Genomic DNA, 21,130 nt, shown 5'->3' with positions numbered 1-21,130 from the left:
ATTTGAAGTGAGGGACCAAAATTTCAGATGTGCATTTTTAAGAGTCACTTTAGAGTAGATTAAAAGTAGAATAACGCTAAAGTCAGAAATATTAGAAGGGTGATTATGGTTCTGAATTTGGATATTGGTAGTTGACAGGTCTTGGTGATTTGATGGAAAAGGATACAGAGAGGACAAAATTGTAGATATGTGCCAGTCTTATCTCTTATGTGAGGATTCATATGATGAAGATTTTAATTTTTAGTTGTGACATGTTAAATAAATGGCTTTGGAGGCAAAGATGTATAGTTAGAAGGAAAAATTTCAGGCAGAAACTCAATATTTAAAGCGCATAATTACTTAGATTAAGTTCTTATCCGAAATTATTAGTAGTGAAAAAAAACACAATCTAATGTGTTGTTTTTACCACTAGTATTACTAGTATTACCCCTCAGACAGGGTTTCTCTTGTGTAGCCCTGGCTGTCCTGGAATTCACTCTGTAGACCAGGCTGGTCTTGAACCCAGAAATCCACCTGTCTCTGCCTCCCAAGTGCTGGGATTAAAGGCTTGTGCCATCACTGCCCAGCTAGTATTACTGTTTTAAAGATTTATTTTTGTTTGTTAGAATATCTGTATGTACTTATGTGTATTTGAGTGCATTGTTTGTGGAGGTCAGAAGAGCATGTCCAAATTTTCTGAGCTGGAGTTAGAGGCAGTTGGAGCAACTGGATATAGGTTCTGGGAACCTTAGTAGAGCCCTCTACAAGAGCAGGTTGAGATCTTAACCTCTGAACAATCTCTCCAGCCCTACTAGTATTACATTTTGTAACAGGGTCTCATGCCGCTCAGGCTGACCTCAAAACTCACTGTGTAGCCCAGGCTGGCCTTGAACTCCTTAACTTTACCTCTGGAATGCTGGGATTGCATGAATGTGCTACCGTGTTTTTTTAGTGGAGTGCTAGAAATTGAACCCACGACTTAGTGTGTGCTAGGCAGATACTTTATCAGTTGAGCTATGTCTCAAGTCTGATTATTATTTTTTGAGATAGTGTTTTCTCATTTAGCCTAGTTGTCCTAGAATTCTCAATTTAGCTTTGTCTGGTCTCAAAGTCTTGAGCATATTATTATAAGTGGTACCACAGAGGGCTAATGGCTTTTAAACAATTTTTCTTTTAGTGGTATTAGTTAATTTAATGGTATATAGTTTTTGAGGAGATGGTATAAATTCATTGCTTTTGTTTTACTTTGTTTTTTAATTTGATGATGATCTTGACGCATTATGTGTCTTGAACTCCTGGGCTCAGCTGATTTTCTTGCTTCAGATACCTAATTTAGGTAGCTGGAACTGCAAATGTGCATCATTATGTTCAGCTACATTTACATGTTTTAAAAGAAATATAACTATGGTAGAAATTAGTAATATAAGCCCCCATCTTTTTAAATCATTTGCAATTATGTAGATGCTTATTCAATCTTTATATTTTCAAAGAAGTGCTGAAAGTTTGATAATAAGGTTGACGAAGAATATTTTTTAAATTTGAATGATTGAATTTCTTAGGTATATAATAGTTTAAAGAAAACAGTCAGACTTCTTAGATATTTTAAAAATACATCAACTTGAGTCAAGCATGGTATTATAGACCTGTAATTCCATTACTTGGGAGGCTGAGTCAGGAGGATTGCCAATAATTCAAGGCCAGCCTGGCTGTGTAGAAAAAGAACAAACAAACCTCAAAACAACAAAACACATCCCATGACTAACAAAAGCATATTAATTTTATATATTGATTCTTGTGTCTACAGAGGCTGTTTAGAACTCTTGTCTTTGCTTTACACCTTTGTAAACCACTTGGTAATAGACCACATAGTATCATATTTTGTTAAGTACTCCAATACAAAAATACAGAACTTCTCTGTCTCTCTTCCCCATAAAACTAGGAACAGAGCAGACAGAAACTGCAACTCAGTTGATTTTGATTTCTTATCTTGATGAAGGGCAATGGCACCCGTCTGTTCTCATGAACTTTTCAGGAACCCATGAAAATCATCTTTTACTCTATTCTGTCACACTACCAATATTTAGTTTGTCATTATGTCTTGCACCTTCTTTATCATAATAAATATTTTACATCTTTTTTGTTCCTTCTGTATTCTCTTTATTTTAAATGAACTCAAATGCCTTTTAGGCTTCAGTGGTGCTTTCCAAGTGGTCTTGTTTTCTGCCTTCTGCTGTTGGTTTTACCATGTTTTCTTGTATATTCTTTTCACTGCTGCCAAAATAAATGTTCTAAAATATTCTTAGGCTCTTTCAGTTGAAGGAGGAGACTCAGGTTATCTTAAGTAGTTAAGGATTGCTTTTGGAAAACAAACATGTACATGCAATAGAGAACCCAGGAAAAATGAAACAAGTTGATATAAGAAAAGGACCTATTAGGTTGGAAGCAGGAGAAGACATTTCACTTTAACTTATGGCAGTGCTCTGAATAGGACCTAGAATTTGTGCATACTAATCACTCTGTTACTGAGCCATACTCAAGGCCTAGATTTTACTTTAGTTGTTGCATTATTATTAGTTTTTGTATAATCTTTTCATCTTCTATTTTATAGCTTCCATTTATTCCCCATTTCTGCCTTTTGTGACTACCATGTCATTACCTTGCCAACACCTTGCTTTCTGATTTGCTATCTTTTTTACTCTTAAGATCTTGAGCAAAATCTTTTGCAGTCTAGGATTTTTTTAATTTGAATCCTTCCCCTCCTATTCCCAATGTCTACTAGCAAGATGGAATGACTATTCCTGGCCATTCAGTATTGGTTATGTAATATTTGTACATGTGTGCATAGAGTAGAATCATGGTTCAAAGTATAGAATAATATACAGGCTAGTTCCTATAAAATGGGATTGTAGGCATTGAAAGTAACATCATTGACATGGACAATACCAATGCACATTTAATTGTCCTTCCAGTTGAAATGTCTGCAGTGCTTTCTTGTTGCTTTCAGGATAGAGTTTGAGCTGTAGCATGGGGTGCCATAACTCACATTCTCTTTAGCTTTGTTTGTTTGAGACAGGATATTTCTGTGAAATCCTGGCTGTCTTAGAATTTTCTGTGTATACCAGGATGGCCTTGAAGTCAGAGAAATCTGTTTGCCTTTGCCTCCTGTATGCTGTGATTCTTTGTTTTTGAGATGTACCCTAGACTATTCTAGAATATGGACCTGTCCTACCTCAGCCTTCTGAGCTTTTCTTCCTTTGCTGCCTCCCTTGAATTCTTTAATGCATTTTTAGTGAATTTAGTTTCCTTGTCTTCATGCTCTGTTTCCTTTCAACTTTTTCCTTGCTTGGCTAGTTCCTCGCTGACCTCCAGGATTCCGTACAGGTATATCTTTTCCCAGGAAGCTTTCTTTTAACTCCTTCTGGATTAAAGTGTATGCGTTTTTGTCTGTGACAGCTCTCTGTGGAATTGTCTATTTTCCTTTCTAGGTTTTACTTTTTTTTGGTAAAGGGGATAGTATAAATGCTATATAATAACAGGCATTTAGGTTGTAGGTTTTATTTATTTATTGTGTGTATGTATGCCTGCGGGCACACATGGGCCTTGTGTAGGCCAAGGACAACTTAAAGGAGTCAGTTCTTTTCTTTCACTATGTAGGTTTCTGGGGTTGGAACTCAGGTCAATAGGCTTGGCAGCAAATGAGCCCATCTTACTAACCTATTTTCTTGTATGTATGTATGTATGTATGTATGTATGTATGTATGTATGTATTCATTTTGAGACAAGGTTAATGAATAGTGCAAGCTATCCTCAAAATCATAGCAATCCTCTCGTTTTAGTCTTTCTAGTGCTAAAATTGCAGGGCTGCATTTATTTGCATACTTTAAATATCCCATGAAATTATAACATTCTTATAAAGCATTGTAAGTTCAAAATATTTTTAACACAACTAAACCTGGTAATACCATAGGTTAGTGACACAGTATTGCTTCTGTACCATGAGAAGGTTTAACTGTTATAAATTGACTATCATCTACCTGTGTACAAAAAGTACATAGATAATAAATGTACAGCTCAGTGAGTTTTCATCAGTTGTAACTGTTTATGTAACAGTACTTGGTACCTCAAAACAGAATATTGCTACAATTCCCCAAGCTACCTTATGCCTTCTAATCTTAATCCATTTCATAGAGAATTTAATTTTAAATGTAATAACTCTTTAACATATAGATTTTCTCTCTGTTTTGTTAGTTTATTTATTTATTTGTTTGTTTCCCAAGACTGGGTTACTCTGTAGCTCTGGCTTTCCTGAAGCTGGGTTTGTAGACCAGGCTGGCTTTGAACTCAAGAGATCTATCTGCCTGACCTTGCCTTCCAAAGGCTGGAATTAAATTTTTGTTTGCTTGTTTGTTTTTGAGACAAGGTCCACTTGCTTCTGGCTTCTGAGTACTGGGATTACAGGTGTATTCTACCACACCTAGCTTTTGAATGTATATTTAAATAGGCATTATAGGTAGGAGTTTGATTTTTGTATAGAGACCACATAAAGCTTATATTCAAAAGACACAGTTGCTTTATTTTTATTCAATAGACAGCGAAAATCATATTATACTAAAATTATTGTATAGAAGATTTGTATTTGGAAGGATTTGTCAGAGTAGAGTGGTATAAAAGATTAGATAAATTGAAGTATATTTGGTAAAAGTAACATTAATTGTGATGGTGAACATGCTTAGAATAGGTACAGTAAACATACAAAGTAATTTCAGAATTGTCTTTGGCATTTGGGTTTTAATATGAATTATGTTGCTGTGTATTGTCATCCAGGAATCGGGTCATCCAGGAGGCAACTGGAGTGTAATTTTCCTTAGAGTAAGGAAAGGACTAGTCCTGTGTCATAGCATTTTGAAAAGATTGCTTCTTTTTCACTACTGGCAATAAGTGTTACTTTTTTAAACAATAAGGTATATATAGTTCTTCGAATCTCTAGATATTCTTTTAAACATACTTTATCCTCAGGTTTTTCTGTTAATTTTAAATCCATTTTGTCTAATTAAATAGAATATGTGGGTTTTTTTTGTTGTTTTGTTTTTTTTGTTGTTTGCTTTGTTTTCTGTTTTTTGTTTTTGAGACAGGGTTTCTTTGTGTAGCTACCTGGCTGTCCTAGAATTGTGACTCAGAGATCCACTGGGTTTAAAGTTTGGCCACCCTGATCCCCTATACCCCGCCTAGCTAAGAGTATGGACTCTTAAACTTAGATTTTCAACAGATTTGGATTCAAATTTCAGTCATATCACTTACTGAACACATGAGAGATTCAGGTTGTATGTTTATCTCCTATAGGTGATAGTGTTTTTCCTCACAGGGTTTTTAAGGCTTTTCTGTTTTTGGAAGTGGAATCGTTTTTTTTTTTTTTTTTGTTTGTTTGTTTGTTTTGTTTTTTCCAAGACAGGGTTTCACTATGTAGTCCTGGCTGTCCTGGAATGCACTCTGTAGACTCGGCTGGCCTTGAACTCACTGAGATCCATCTGCTGTGTCTCCTGAGTGCTGGAATTAAAGGTGTGGGCCACCACTGCCAGGCTGGAGGTGGGGTCTTGATAAAAATAAATAAATAAATAAATAAATAAATAAATAAATAAAAGACTGTTTACAAACTTCCAGGGACATAGCAGCTGGGATTACAGGTGACTGTTACAGAGTTGTGTATGTAAAAGTTTTCTTCTGTATTCTTTGATTATGTTTAAGAATTTTAGGATAAGTGGCTAATTACAGTGACTTTTTTGTTATTTTTGTTAACAGAAGTAAATACTAGGGTAATATATAAGCTATCTTTCAATTGCCATATTTTGTAGTTCAAAATATTTGGAAGAAATGTGTTGCTGGGCATGGTGCTACATAATCCTAGCACTTGGCAGAAGAATTGCTGCAAGATTGATGTTAAGCCTGGTCCACACAGTTTGTTCCAGGCTGGCCAGGGCTTCTATGATGTGAGATTCCTTGTAAAGCCAGGGCCTTTTCTTGTTATCTCAGTATGTAGGGTTAATGGATATTAGAATGTATTTTGGGTGAGGTTATCATTACAGGATGTATTCGGTTGGCAATGACCGACATTCCTTAAATCATTGACAGATTTTAGTACTATTGCTGTTTGTAGTGTGTTAAGTATTTGTTTGAAATCTGCTTACTTTTATCGATCATCTGATAGTGGGCTGAATAATCTCTTTCTCCTTTTAATGTAAGGAAGTTCACCAGGAGACTGTAGACATCTTCATAAGTGATTTTTCAATCATACTTTTCTTGCAACTTTATTTTCTTTTAATTCAGTCCCTCTATTTTTTTTTTAATTATAAAAGCTAATTACATTGAAAAGTTAAAAAGAGAGAATTAGAAGGTTGAACATATTTGCAGTTTATATTCAAAGTTAGCACTGTTTGCTTCCATAGCATTGTGGTGTTGTGATTTACTGGATTGGTCTTTATGTGTGTGCATATTTTGGTGAACAACTACTACTTGTTGTTGTTAGTGTTGTTATTGTTCCTCTTCTCCTCCTCCCCTTCCTGTTGACAGGGTTTCTTTTTTTTTTTTTTTTCTTTATGCTTTCACTGTGTAACTGTAGCCATCCTGGAACTTATTCTATAGACCAGGCTGGCCTTGTAGTCAGCTACTAGATCTGTCACCACCTAGCTGCTAAACTTCTAGAAAGTAAATGACAAATATCATGACAAATTTGCTTCAAAATGCTTTGGAAAATATTAAAAAAATACTTATTCTTGTACATGTATATATGTGTGTGTGGAAGTCAGAAGAAGCTTGTGGGAGTTGATTTTCTTCTACCATGTGGGTCCTGGGGATGGAACTCATGAAGCCTTCCTTGGTTCTAGGCACCTTTATCTACTGAGCCATTTCACTGGCCCAGAAAATATTTGTTAAAAAATAGATATTCTTTACATTACTAATAGTTTTACCATTGCCAATATCTTCTCCAGAAGCTCGTTTACTGTGTTTGTGCTCTCTGATGTGCATGTGGTAGTGACTTTTCCCACTTAGCCATCTTGCTGAAATTTCCAGTAAAAAATTAATTTTTAGTCTATACTTCATTTCCAGTTAACCCTTAAATTAAGATTTCAAATTAGTACTCATATTTTTCTTTTGCATTTCATTTATCTCTTATACTTGAGAATAGTTCTTTTTCATAAGATACTGAAATGTCCTTTTCCCTAAGATACTGAAATTGCTTAAAAAGAGCAGATTATTTTGAAGACTGGCTTGTTTTCTAGAGTTACCTAATTGTTTCTTGGTGCAGTTGTATAATTTATTCTTTTCTGGTCTCTATTTTTGGATTGGAGACTATGTTTTTAAGGTTTTCTTAATGTGTTAATTTTTTTGGCAAAATCTTTTATAGGTAATGGAATATATCATTTATGCTGCAGACCACAAGTATAAGGATAGCTATGACTTCAGTCCAACCAAAAATTGTAAACTTAATACATTTTGAAACTCTTTTTCTTTTGGTGACTCGACTGAAATGTTCTCAAGCATGAACTTTGTAGATGACAGCATGACATTGCAGTGCTTAGAGGTTGGACAAGCTGGAATGGAGGTACATAATGTTAGGTGTCCCACTATTAGAGATCCAAGTTTGACAGGGATTAAGGTGGTATTTGTTATGACTTTGTATTTTAAAAGTACCTTTTTTACTCCTATAATTAAGTATGCTAACTTATGGGAGTTATATCTTGACAGTGTTCTTTAGTGCTTTAATAATTGTCTATTCTAGCCGGGCGTTCCTGGCGCACGCCTGTAATCCCAGCACTCTGGGAGGCAGAGGCAGAGGCAGAGGCAGGCGGATTTCTGAGTTGGAGGCCAGCCTGGTCTACCAAGTGATTTCCAGGACAGCCAGGGCTATACAGAGAAACCCTGTCTCGGAAAAAAAACAAAAAACAAAAAACAAAAAAAAAAACCAAAACAAAAAAAGAAATTAAGGAACTGAACCCTATTTGTCTTTTATTCTAGTAACCAACATTTGTGGAGAATGTGAAGAATTACATAATTGTGTCAGTTTTTAAAAAATGTATACTAAGTTGGTTGGTAATGGTGCACAGCTTTAATCCTAGCCCTCACTGATCTCTGAATTCGAGGACAACCTGTTTTACAGAGTGCTACACAGAGAAACCCTGGCTCAAAACAAAAACAAAAAACTAACCAACTAGCCAAACCAAAATTGTATACTAAGTATCAGACTTAGTTATATTACCTTAATAAACTACAGTGAGGTGGGGTTGTTGGGGAGATAGCTGTCTATAAAGTACTTACCATGCAAACAACCTGAGTTTGAGTCCCAGAACTTACATAAAGATAATGATGGTGTGCACTTGTAATTCTAGCACTGGAGAGGTGGAGTCATACAAATTCTTGTTGTGTTCTGGCCATGCAGTATACCTTACTGGCCTAATTGTCAAGCCTAAGGCCAGTAAGAAATCTGTTTTTAAAGTTTTTTTATTATTTTAATTTTTTAAATTATAATTTTCTCCATATATTTTATTTTTTTAAATTTAATTTTTTTTGAAATAGGGTCTCTTTATGTAGCTCTGGCTGTCCTGGAGATTAACCTGGCCTCAAATTCATAGAGATCCACCTGCCTGTGTCTCCTGCTCGTGCTAAGATTAAAAAAGATGTATGACATGTGAGAATATGTATGCTCAGCCAGAAAATATATTTTATGTTTTTTTCCTTCTAAAATACTCTCACATCCTTTCCAACTCCCTAGCACCTAGTTTTATGTTCTTTCTCTCAAAACAAATAGGCAAACAAAAACCCAGAACAAGAAACATACTCCAAGAGTGGAAATCAAAAGAAACAGATTGAAGACCAACAATACAAAACTCCAAAACAATTAAAACAATACAACCCCCAAACCAAAAACAAATAAAAAAATCAAAACAAAGCAAAATGAAACAAAAATTCCACAGAAACTCAGTTGAATTCATTTTATGTTAGCTAACTACTCCTGGGCATAGGTCCTGCCTTGGAGTGTTGGTTGATGTACCCAGTGACATTCCCTTTGCCAGTGGGTATCAATTCCAGAGAGCTTCTTTATTGGGGTGGGAGTCATTTTCCCCTTTCAGTACTTCCATCTGACTTAAACCAATTCAGGTCTTCTGTCACACAGGTCAGCCTTGTGAGTTCATACGTGCATCTCTTTATTTTTTATTTTTATTTTTTAAAAAGATGGGTAGGAGCTAGATAGTGGTGATTTATGAACTCAGGAGGTAGAGGCTGGGGGGAATCTCTGAGTTGAAGGCCAGCCTGGTCTGTAGAGTGAGTTTTAGGACAGCTAAGACTACACAGTGAAATGCTGTCTCAAAAAACTGGGGAAAAAAAGATGGGTAGGACTAACTCGCCCAAATTTTGTTTTTTTGTTGTTTGATGTCCACATGCATATACTCTATAAACTTGCACTTGCACACACTCACAGATTATCTTAGTAGTCATGTGCAATTACTTTTTTCCATTCACATACATGTACACGAATATTTGAGACTATGAGAAACATACACAGTTTAAACATTTTTGATGTATTTATGTCATTGTCTACTCCAGCAAATCAAAGTATTCCTTTCCTATCTTTACTTTGTTAATATATGTCCCTTTGTAGAAGGTTTTGTCATAATTTAAAAATATAACCTTGTTTTACCGCTTCCTTTTTTCTTTTTCTTGGTGAGAAGGAATGAACTTAAAACCCTGTGCTTGCTTTCTGGTCAAATACTTTGCTACTACTGAGCAAAATCCTTGACATAATCCTTCATGATTTTAAATGGTAGTTGTATATTCTTATTTTTAAACATATGAGCTGAGCTGAATAACTCTGTATATTTTATGTGATAGAAATTGAGTTCATCATAGTAATTGCAAAATTAATTACAGATTATTATAGTCATAATTTATTAGATCTCATTGTGATAAATCGATCCATTAGATTATATGTCAATTGGCCATTCTAGTTTTGATGATCATTTGACTAGAGGCATGATCTAATTTTTTGCTCTTATAAGACAAATGATAGAATGGTGTGCATGCTTATATCTAATAATAGCACATTTGCAGACATTTTTAAAAATTTGTGTGAGCAGAATTGCTTGGTCACAAGAGAAGATAGGTCATAAAGGATGAGCAAATTAAAACTTAGATGATGACAGAGGGGTTTTACTTTTTACTTTTACCAATACAGCATATGAAAAATTTCCTTGGACTGGATCCACCTCAACACTAGATATTGTAGATCTAAAAATTTTTGCCAACTGATAGTATCTCATGAATTAAATTACTGAAACTGGACATCTTTTCCACCTTTTACTTTCCTTTTTGTCTGTCTTTCTGTATTTTTTTTTGTTTCTTCCTGTTTTCATTTTTTTAGATTAGTCTTGTGTAGATCAGACAAATCTAAAACTGGCTTTGAAGCCTAGATTGGCTTAGAACCCAGATCCTCTTACCTCAGCTTCTTGAGTGCTGAGGTACAGTTCTATACCTCATTGTTTGAATTTCTTTTTGTAATTTATGTGTTCAAGTTTTTTATTTAATTTTTTCCATTGAGGGTTCTGTCTTTATTACACTTATTGTTAGGAATTCTTTATGTGTTTTAGATAGTAGTTCTTCTATATCTATATAGTTATATCTGTAGCAAGGTATTTGTTTCTGACTCTCCTCTCAAATAGCTCAGGCTGGTCTCTGACTTGGTGTCTTGTTGAGGATGACCTTGACTTAAGATCTGTCTCTACCACCAGGGTCCTTATTTGTATGTTGTTTCAGATGCATATTGCCCTGGCAAGCTTTAATTTTGGCTCTGGAGATCTGAACTTATGTATGTAGTCAATACTTGCTCAACAAGATGTATCCAGGGAGACATCTCTCTAGTTCTCTAAATCACATTTTTGGGATTCAGTTAGAAATAGTTATATCTTCAAAATATTATTTTCTAATTATATAAACGCAGTATCCTTTATATTTTTTTAAAATTACAGAATTATAGGTTATCTTTCATACAGTTTTATTTCTATGGGGATGGTGTGGTTGTACAGGCCTTTAATCCCAGCATTCAGGAGGCAGAGGCAGGTGGATCTAATGTGAGTTGGAGGCCAGCCTGGCCTACATAGTAGGTTCTAGGACAGCCAGGGTGGGCATGTGCCTTAGTGTGGGGGTGACCAGGAAAGCTCAGAGTGTATTGGATCCTCCAAAGCTGTAGTTAAAGACAGTTAAGGCACCTGACCTTGGTGCTGGGAACTGAACTGGGGTTTTCTGCAAGAGCAGTAAGCACTCTTAACTGCTAAGCTATCTGTCCAGCCCTAAATCTTAATATTTTTGAGATTCCAAAGTTCAAATATAGTTTTATTTTCTCTTACAGATTTGTTGGCCTCAAACCTGATGTAGTCCTGTTTCAGCCTCCCAGATGCTGTTTTTCCTTCCTTCCTTTCTCCCTCCCTTCCTCCCTCCTTTCTCTCTCTCTTTTTTTTCTGTGTGTCTACCTTTCTTTTCTTTTCCCGTCTCTGTTTTTCTCTTTTCCTTGCCTTGCCTAATCTGATATGGTCTTAGTTTACACATTGCTGGGATCAAACCTAGGGCTTCGCTCATGCTTTACAAAACTCTAAAACTCTACCAGTTGAGCTATAGCCCAAACTTTACTAGTTTTGAGGAAAGACAAAGACATTTCAGGGATATATACACACACACACACACACACACACACACACACACACACACACACATACATACATACATATTTAACGTCAGTAGCAAAGTCTAGACAATAAAACAGAATAGGAGATATGTTTTCTCTAGAGAAAGTTATAATAGGAAAGAATTTAAGAAGGAAAGGGGGCAAGCGTGGATGGTTAGGGTTTTGTTGTTTTTTGTTGTCTTGGAACTCAGAGATTCTCCTGCCTCTGCCTCCCAAGTTCTGGGATTAGATGTGTGCCCCTCCCCCAGTTTTTTAAATGTCTTTGCCATATAGACATATATTAGTAATTTTTAGCATAATTAATAACATAAATTGGTAATTTTTCTTGTATAGTTTTGAAATAATGACTGCTGCCCAGTACTGTGTTACCATGTCACTATTTCTGTAGCCACTGAGGTGACAGACACTACAGTAGGGTCTTTTTAGTTGTTTGTTTATTTATTATTTTAAGATTTGGTGTTAGCTGAGCAATGGAAATCCTGTTTATAGTTGTTTCTGGAGTTACTAGCAATCTAAGAATTAGTAACAAGTACTTGTTTTGTTTGGGCAGTCACTGTTGAGTAATTTAAAATTTTGTTAGGTGCAGAAATATTTGCAGATGAAGATCTACCTTTGATGCTAACAATGACAAGGCTGTTTACTCTTAAATGTTTATAAAACACTAATACGTGGATATTAGCCTAGAAAATTGGAATACCCAAAACATAATCCGCACATCAAATGATGTCCAAGAAGAATGGAGGAGTGGCCCCTGGTTATGGAAAGACTCAGTGTAGCAGTATAGGGCAATACCAGAACAGGGAAGTGGGAAGGGGTGGATAGGGGAATAGGGGGAGGGAAGAGGGCTTATGGGACTTTCGGGGAGTGGGAAGTCAGGAAAGGGGAAATCATTTGAAATGTAAATAAAAAATATATCGAATAAAAAAAATCACACAGCAAAAAAAAAAAATGGTTATAAGACAAGTTGAAAATTCTCTTCAAATTCTGAAGCCTATATTTAGAATACACTGTAAAGATGGGAGTGATAGAGCACACCCTTAAGGGAAGAAGAGGCAGGTGGATTTCAAAGTTAGAAGCTGGCCTGGTCTACAGAATAAGTTTGAGGACAACCAGGTCTACACAAGAAATCTTGTTTTGAAACAAACAAACAACAAAAACAAACAAAAACAAACAAACACAACAGAAAAAAGCCAAAACCAAAAAAAATAAAATTCCAAACTAAAAATATTACAAAACCTAGAATGTATAGTCACCGTAAAAACAATTACTTTATGTTTCTTTTTTCTTTTTCTTTTTTCTTTTTTTTTTTTTTTTTCGTTTTTTAGATTTGGTTTTTTCGAGATAGGGTTTCTCTATATAGCCCTGGCTGTCCTGGAACTCACTCTGTAGATCAGGCTGGCCTCAAACTCAGAAATCTGCCTGCCTCTGCCTCCCAAGAATGGTGGGCCCAGCTACTTTATGTTTCTAATGCAGATCAACGTTATGGTTGTCTCTCTTACCCTTTTATCTGGTTTGTTCCTTCTGAGTTGGTTTCCAATATTATTTCTGTGTTGATATCTTGTCCAGTAATTTTATTGCTGTAAAAAATCCATGTTTCATCTTTTCATTCTTTTACTTTCTCCAGATCTTTTGGCAACCACTAATCATTTTGATTCCTGTAACTGAGGAAAGCAAAGTTCCGTTTTGTAAATTCTTAGCTTCATCAATAAAATTCAGAAATGGACTCTGAAGAAAGTTCAAGGGACATTTTATTAGTTTGGGAGAAAAACAACAGGGCAGGTAAGTTGAAAATCATAACATTTGCTGTGAGGAGGGAAATGGAGAAAAAGTTAGCCTTTTTAGGTGTGGAGTTCAGAAAAGCAGTGAAAAACTTAGCATTTGAGAGAAAAGTGCTTATACCATGGGCCAGTATCTGAAAAAGAGATAAAAATGGAAAAGGAAAAGCATGCTTTGTGCTGGGTTCAAGACCTGTGTTCAGAGGGTTCTCCATTCAAGGCTCATGTGGTACAAAGGACTGTACTACGTACAGATAATTAGAAATAGAAATAACAGATTATTAACAAAGAGGAAGCACTCCTGAGAATAGGAATACATTAATAAGTTGAGGGTAAAAGCCCCAAAAGACTTTAGGGCTCAAGGAGCTTGACCATTTTGGGGACATTTTCATAATATGTGCCTTCCTTTCTTTCTTTTTTTGAAAATATATTTTTTTAAAGATTTATTTATTTATTTTCAAGACAGATTTTTTTTTTTCCTGTGTAGCCTTGGCTGTTCTGGAACTTGCTCTGTAGACCAGGCTGGCCTTGAACTCACAAGAGCTCCGCCTGCCTCTGCCTATAGAGTGCTGGGACTAAAGGCGTGTGCCACCACCACCAGGATTTATTTATTTATTTATTTATTTATTTATTTATTATGAGTACACTGTAGCTGTTCTGATGGTTGTGAGCCATCATATGGTTGCTGGGGCATTGAATTCAGGACCTCTACTCTGGTCGGTCCCCCTTGCTCTGGTCGGTCCGCTTGCTTTGGCCTAAAGATTTATTATTATATCTAAGTACTCTGTAGCTGTCTTCAGACGCACCAGAAGAGGGCACCAGATCTCTCTATGGATGGTTGTGAGCCACCATGTGGTTGCTGGGATTCAAACTCAGGACCTTCTGAAGAGCAGTCAGTGCTCTTAACCGCTGAGCCACCTCTCCAGCCATATCTGCCTTTCTTACTTATTATATGTGGGCTTTCTTTACACATACTTTGTTAGATGAAGCCCAGACAAGAAAGGGCTTCTGCCCACTGGCTTCTTTTGTTTGTTAATCTTTATACTGTAGTCTCTAGTGTTTACTTTCCTGCTATATCACCATTGTTTTGCCTTTTCATTCATGTTACATAATTGGGATCATATAATATATAGGTATTTCAGATTGTATTCTTTCACTTAATAGTATATATTTAATGATCCTGCGTGTGTGTTTGTGTGTGTGTGTGAGTGTGTGTCTGTCTGTCTGTCTGTCTATCTGTCTGTCCCACGGGTTTCTCTGTGTAGACCTGACTGTTCTTGAACTCACAGAGATCCACCTGCCTCTTCCTCCTGAATGCTGCTGGGATTAAAGGCATACCCACTCCCCCCCACCCCCATAACTGTTGTCTTTTTATGACTAGTTTCTTTTTAATACTGGAATATTCCATATATTACTACTACTTTTTGAAGGATACTTTAGATATTATAGTTATCCTTGTGCAAGTTTGTTTAGATATAGTTTTCAGGTATTTGGGAAAATATAAAGACAGGAGATGACAGGATTCCATAGTCCAGGTGTATAGAAAGCTGTCACTTTGGCCTAGTGCTTGTTCGTTTTCATTTCTACCAGCATCCCACATTCTTACTAGTATTCGGTAGTGTTGCTTTGGAACTTTGCCATCTAATAGTTTTATGGTACTCTCTTCAGTGTTTTATTTTTTCATTCCCCAAATAATGTATGTTTATGTGCCAACTATATGTCTTCTTTTATAGGAGTATTCCGATCCCCTCTCCCATGTTTGTACATTATTAGTAGATTGTTTTCTTATTGTTGAATTTTAATTTTTTCCATAATATTTGCCAGTCAGTCCTTTAACATACATGTGTTTTTATAAGAATATTTCCCTAGGCTAGACTTATCTTTTTCTTTAATGGTGACATTGGGCAGAATATAAGTTTTAATTTTAATGAAATTCTTTTGACCAAATGCATTTTTCGTGGTTGTGCTTTTGGTGTAATCTAAAGAATTTCAATTTAAACTAAATTTACATTCACCTAGATTCATTCTCCTATGCTCTTATACTCTAGGGGTTTGCATTTTTATGTTTTATTCAGTACCTTTTCTTTTGTCTATCAAAACCTGGTTGAATGATATTTGTGTGGGTCTATTTTGGGGGCTTTTTTTCTGTGCCATTGACAACTTATTTTGAAGTATTCTATTACCTTTATTATTGTGGCTTTTGTACTGTAGTATCTAATCTTGTTTGTTTCATCACTGTGATGTTAGCTATCTTTAGCCATTTATTTATTCATTTGTTTATTTATTTATTTATTGGCAGGGTCACATGTAGTCAAGGCTGGCCTTGAACTTGCTATTTAGAGGAGGCTGGCCTTTAACTCCTTCTGTTTCTAGTTTCCAAGTACTTGAATTTTGAGGTTATACCATCACACTTGGTTTTTTTCTATATGAACTTTTTAATAAGTTTGTTCATATTCAGAAAGTAAGTTTGTTGAATTTTTCTTCTTCTTTTTTCCTTTAATGCTAGGGATTGAGCCTTGAGCCCTTGAACAATGCTAGTTCAACACTGTCATTGAGTTAGATTTCCAGACCTTTATTTATTTATTTATTTTGTTATTTTGCTGTTGGAAATGGTCTTGTTATGTTGTTTGGGTTCCTTTAGACTTGCTATGTAGTCCATATGAATGTTAAATTTCCCACCACAGGTTCCCAAGGAGCTGGAATTAGTTAGTTTCTGTAGGTCCTGTCTTACTGAGGTACTGATTGGGATTACATTGAGTCTACAATTTGTGTAAAATTTGCATTGTAAGGATATTTATCTTTCTCTATATATCTACATTTGTTGGTATTTATTTCTGTCAGGAAATTTTTAAAAATTGTTTTTTATTTTTGTTTTTTTGAGACAGGGTTTCTCTGTATAGCCCTGGCTGTCCTGGTCTGGCCTTGAACTCAGAAATCCACCTGCCTCTGCCTCCCAAGTGCTGGGATTAAAGGTGTGCGCCACCACTGCCTGGCATCCCAAGTGCTGTTTTTTTTTTTTTTTTTTTTGGTTTTTTGTTATTTTTTTTTTTTTTAAAAGATTTATTTACATTGTGCAGTGGTGGTGCATGCCTTTAATCCCAGCACTTGGGATGCATAGGCAGGCGGATTTCTGAGTTCGAGGCCAGCCTGGTGTACAGAGTGAGTTCCAGGACAGCCAGGGCTACACAGAGAAACCCCGTCTCGAGAAAAACATTAAAAAAAAAAACAACGATTTTTTTAGGCAAGACACTCATACATAAAATATTTCTTATAGCCTGGCAGTGGTGGTGCACACTTTTAATTCCAGCACTCAGAGGCAGAGGCAGGTGGATTTCTGAGTTTGAGGTCAGCCTGGTCTACATAGTGAGTTACAGGACAGCCTCATCTTGAGCCATCTTCTTGGTATCTTTTTTGCATTTAGAATGGAACCCCAGACTACAAAGCACTGTGTAATATGATCTTTTTGTATATCTGACCTCGTCTTTTTATTGCTTTCCTCCTTGGCAGTGATCAGTGATTCTTCTTCTTCTTCTTCCTCCTCGTCTTCGTCCTCGTCCTCCTCCTCTTCTTCTTTCTTCTTCTTCTCCTTCGTCTTCTCCTCCTTCTCCTTCTCCTTCTCCTCCTCCTCCTCCTCCTCCTTCTTCTTCTTCTCCTTCTCCTTCTCTTCTTCTTTCTTCTTCTCCTTCTTCTCCTTCTTCTCCTTCCTCCTCCTCCTTCCTCCTCCTTCCTCCTCCTTCTTCCTCCTCCTCCTTCCTCCTCCTTCTTCCTTCCTCCTCCATCCTTCTCCTTCCTCTTCCTCCTTCCTCCTCCTTCCTCCTCCTTCTTCCTTCCTCCTCCTCCTTCCTCCTTCTCCTTCCTCTTCCTCCTTCCTCCTCCTTCCTCTTTCCTCCTCCTCCTCCCTCCTCCTCCCTCCTCCTTCTTCCTTCCTCCTCCTCCTTCATCCTTCTCCTTCCTCTTCCTCTTTCCTCCTCCTCCTTCCTCCTTCTTCTTCCTCCTCCTTCCTTCCTCCTTCCTCTCCTCTTCTTCTTCTTCTTCTTCTCCTTCTTCTTCTCCTTCCTCCTCCTTCCTCCTCCTCCGTCCTCCTCCTTCCTCCTCCTTCTTCCTCCTCATCCTTCCTCCTCCTTCTTCCTTCCTCCTCCTCCTTCATCCTTCTCCTTTCTCTTCCTCCTTCCTCCTCCTTCCTCCTCCTTCCTCCTCCTTCCTCCTCCTTCCTCCTCCTTCCTCCTCCTCCTTCCTCCTCCTTCTTCCTTCCTCCTCCTCCTTCATCCTTTTCCTTCCTCTTCCTCCTTCCTCCTCCTTCCTCCTCCTTCCTCCTTCTTCCTCCTCCTCCTTCCTCCTCCTTCCTCCTCCTCCTTCCTTCCTCCTTCCTCTTCTTTCCTCCTCCTCCTTCTTCCTCCTCCTTCCTGTTCCTCCTTCCGCTCCTTCCTCCTCCTCTTTCTTCTTTCTTCTTTCTTCTTTGTTTTTCGAGATAGGGTTTCTCTGTATAGCCCTAGACCAGGCTGGGCTCAAACTCGGTCAAATTTGTTCTTGATTGAGACATTTTGCCTTCTTAACTCCTTGTAGCTTGAAGCATCTCTCCAAATTAGTATAATTGGCTTCAACATGCCCTCTAGGCTTACTGTCTTGGAGAAACTACTGAATGCCTCTGATAAATAAAATAGCATGCTGGAGCTCTTTAGCATAATAATTATGATAGGAAAACTGTTGCCCACAAGCCAAATCCTGATGGTGGCCTGATTTTGTCTTTTTTTTAGAGCTAAAAATAGTTTTCATATTTTTAAGACTACAAAACAGCAAACGAACAAAAACCTTAATGTGAAAGATTCTGTGCTCTTCAAAGTATAAAATATTTACTATTTAATCTTTCACTTTGCAGAAAAGTACTTCTGAAATTATTTTGTTGCTTTCTTTCCTAGCTTTGCCGATCACCCCTCCCCAATGCTTTCTTGTTGAGTTTTGGAAAGTTGATTGTGTGAAAGAACTGAGTAAAAACAAAAACATTATAATTGCAGTTGAAAGGTCAGAAAAGCACGTGATAAAAATGGTAGTTGATACTTCTTCCAAAATAGACAAAAGCGGTTTGTTAAACAGTCAGCTCATATGACTGAACAACTCTCATAGTTAGTATATTGAAGGTGCAAATGTGAGTCTGTAACGTTTATTTCTAAATTGTTGAACTGATTAATAGTATACATATCTGAAAAGTCACTAACCACATGCAGACAATCCTGATATGGAAGCATATGTTCTACTTGAGAGATATCATCCCAAATAAGTACTATATCCTTATGGATAGGTGTGAGAATGTGGAAAATGATGCTGAATATGAATAGTTTGATGCTCATTTTATGGTCAGTGTTGACATGTAGATAGCCTGCAGCCTAACGCATTTCAAACTCTTATGCATCCCACTAAAGCAAAGCTGAGTTTTTGGTTATGCCATAGACTACAGCAAAGTTAGTGTATTTATTAAGTAGAGATAAGGGAAAGTGTATGCTTTAGATTTGAAAATGCACAAGCATTTAGGGAGAGGGACCTGAATGAATTATACATTTCCTGAGCCATGGGTATAAGCTTTGAGAGAGAAGATACTTTATAATAGCTGTGTCTGTGTGTGATTGTGTTGTTTGTTATAAGTTTCTAAGGATGTAACTTACAAGGTTTAAAAATTAAGCAAAGTTCAAAAAAATTAAGTTTAAAATTACATAAAAACTAGATAAGGTTACTTTTCTTAAATATGAGTTACTTAAAGAATTTGGGTTGAGGAATAAGAGAAGAGTGCTCTCACAGTTAAACTCAAGGTTACAAGTATTTTGTTTTCAAGCAAACATAGTTTATTGTTTCATTCATCGTTATTTAAGAGGTCTTTAGGAAAATGAACATCATATCATTAGTTGAGAAGTTTTTTGAGTCTCAGGCAACTGGAATCACAAACGAGATCCCAAGGTGAATGGGTTCTTTACATTTATGCATCCCAGTAATTTTTCCTCTTTTACTGTCCTGCCTCAATTAAGTATTATCTGTCTTTAACAAGACCTCCAAATGTGCAGTTTATGGAAGATATAAGTAGCTATGGATATATTCACTATAGTTCTGATTCCCAAGACACATCAAAAGAAGTACTTAAGTGAAGGTTAATCTGAAATAAATTTTTGGATGAAAATAAAATTTGAAAAAAGTAACTCTTATTTTGCTGTCCTTCTAAATTTGCTGCTGGGTGTAAGTAATATATATTGTTTCCCTACCTATAATTACCATTTCCTGAGTTCTCTTCTAACCCTGTCTTACCTCAAATGCTAAGCTTTACTCAGTCCATCTGATCTGTTGCCTACGTTGACAGTTGTAATAGTTTGACATTTATTGTATTTATCCCCCACCCCTTTTTAAAAGCTTGAGGACACATTTTTGTTATAGCCTGAAAGAAAAATCCTAAGGCAAGAAAGCTGCCTAGAGGAAGGAGATGGGGAAAAGGAGAGAAAACCATTACTTTCTGAGGTAGACAGGGAGGATTGGTAAGCAGCCACATGCAAAAAGGAGGTGGATTAGAAGCTTCAGAGAAAGAATAAGAAGTCCTAAAGTATCAGGCAGTACATGCCTACACATGCATACATACCTATATATACACACCATTAAAATTACACAATTATCAACCATTCATTATTAATAATTATTAATTATACTTTTAATAATAATTGTTCACTATTAATATACCATTAAACATAGTAATGTTTTTGAAAGTTTTAAAATACTTTTATTAAAAGGAGTAAGTATTTTGAAGTATCTGATCCTCCCCTCCTCCATTTTGGTGGTGATTGTGTTAAATATATAGCTCACTTTTGGTTACATCCAATTTTTTTTATCCTTTTCCAGAATGATAGCAAGTGATCTTGACCAGAGCCATCTCTCAAGTTCTAGCAAAGTCTATTTTACAATATTAGTCTTTTCTATATGTTTGGAAGTTCTACATGCATGTGTATGAAAGTTCATGTGTGTGTGGAGATGTTTGTAGGCTCTTGTGTCTCTTAATTATATTCTCTGTCTTATTAAGATAAATTTTCTTATTTAACTTGGGACTTGTTGTTTTGGTTAGTCTGATTGTCAGTTTGCACTGGAAAGACCCTGTCTTTGCTGCTTATATGTTGGCATTACACGTGGGTTGCCTTGTTTATCTATCTTTTAATGTGGCTTCTGGAGATCTCAACTCTGAGATGCTTGTGTCACAAGGGTGAACTTGTTGAGTCATCTTCTCTTCCCATGATACTAATTTTGATCCATGAGCATGGGATATCTTTTTATGTTCTAATGTCTTCAGTATAAAGTTTTTCATTGTAGTTGTTCATCTCTTTTTTAGGCTATTGTGGATGGGGTTGTTCCCTGATTTGATTCCCCCCCAGCATGCTTATTAATGCTGTATGAAAAAGGTTGGTTTCCTGTATATTGATTATTAATTTATTTTATCTTGCTACTGCTGAAAATGTTTTATCAGAACTGAGAATTTTCTGACTGCATCATCTCTAGGATTTTTCCTTTTTGATCTTCTGTTTCTTTGTCTCTTTATGGTGTATGCATGAGTGTGTATGGGTGTTTACCCTTGTGTGTGTTTGTATGGAGGCTAGAGGGTGCTTTGAATGTCCTCTTATTATTGTGC

At 36.4% G+C, this 21,130-nt stretch overlaps 1 protein-coding gene across 7 annotated transcripts in view; it reads left to right on the top strand.

Annotated features, from left to right (window-relative positions):
• Window positions 1-21,130, top strand: part of Myo9a (myosin IXA) — a 229,491-nt gene that overhangs the window by 27,737 nt on the left and 180,624 nt on the right. Inside the window, exons 2-3 of one of the 7 annotated variants that reach the window (XM_052188137.1) lie at window positions 13,332-13,486; window positions 20,834-20,903. The exons of 5 other annotated variants lie outside the window; for them this stretch is intronic. The gene's annotated coding sequence lies outside the window, so the exon portion shown is untranslated. The remainder of the gene's footprint in view (window positions 1-13,331; window positions 13,487-20,833; window positions 20,904-21,130) is intronic. One more of the 7 variants, XM_052188136.1, reaches the window with a different exon arrangement.

Source organism: Apodemus sylvaticus, chromosome 7 (assembly GCF_947179515.1).
Source record: "Apodemus sylvaticus chromosome 7, mApoSyl1.1, whole genome shotgun sequence".
Lineage (NCBI taxonomy): Eukaryota > Metazoa > Chordata > Mammalia > Rodentia > Muridae > Apodemus > Apodemus sylvaticus.
The sequence above is the reverse complement of the archived record's forward strand: the minus strand, read 5'-3'. Positions and strand labels throughout refer to the sequence as shown.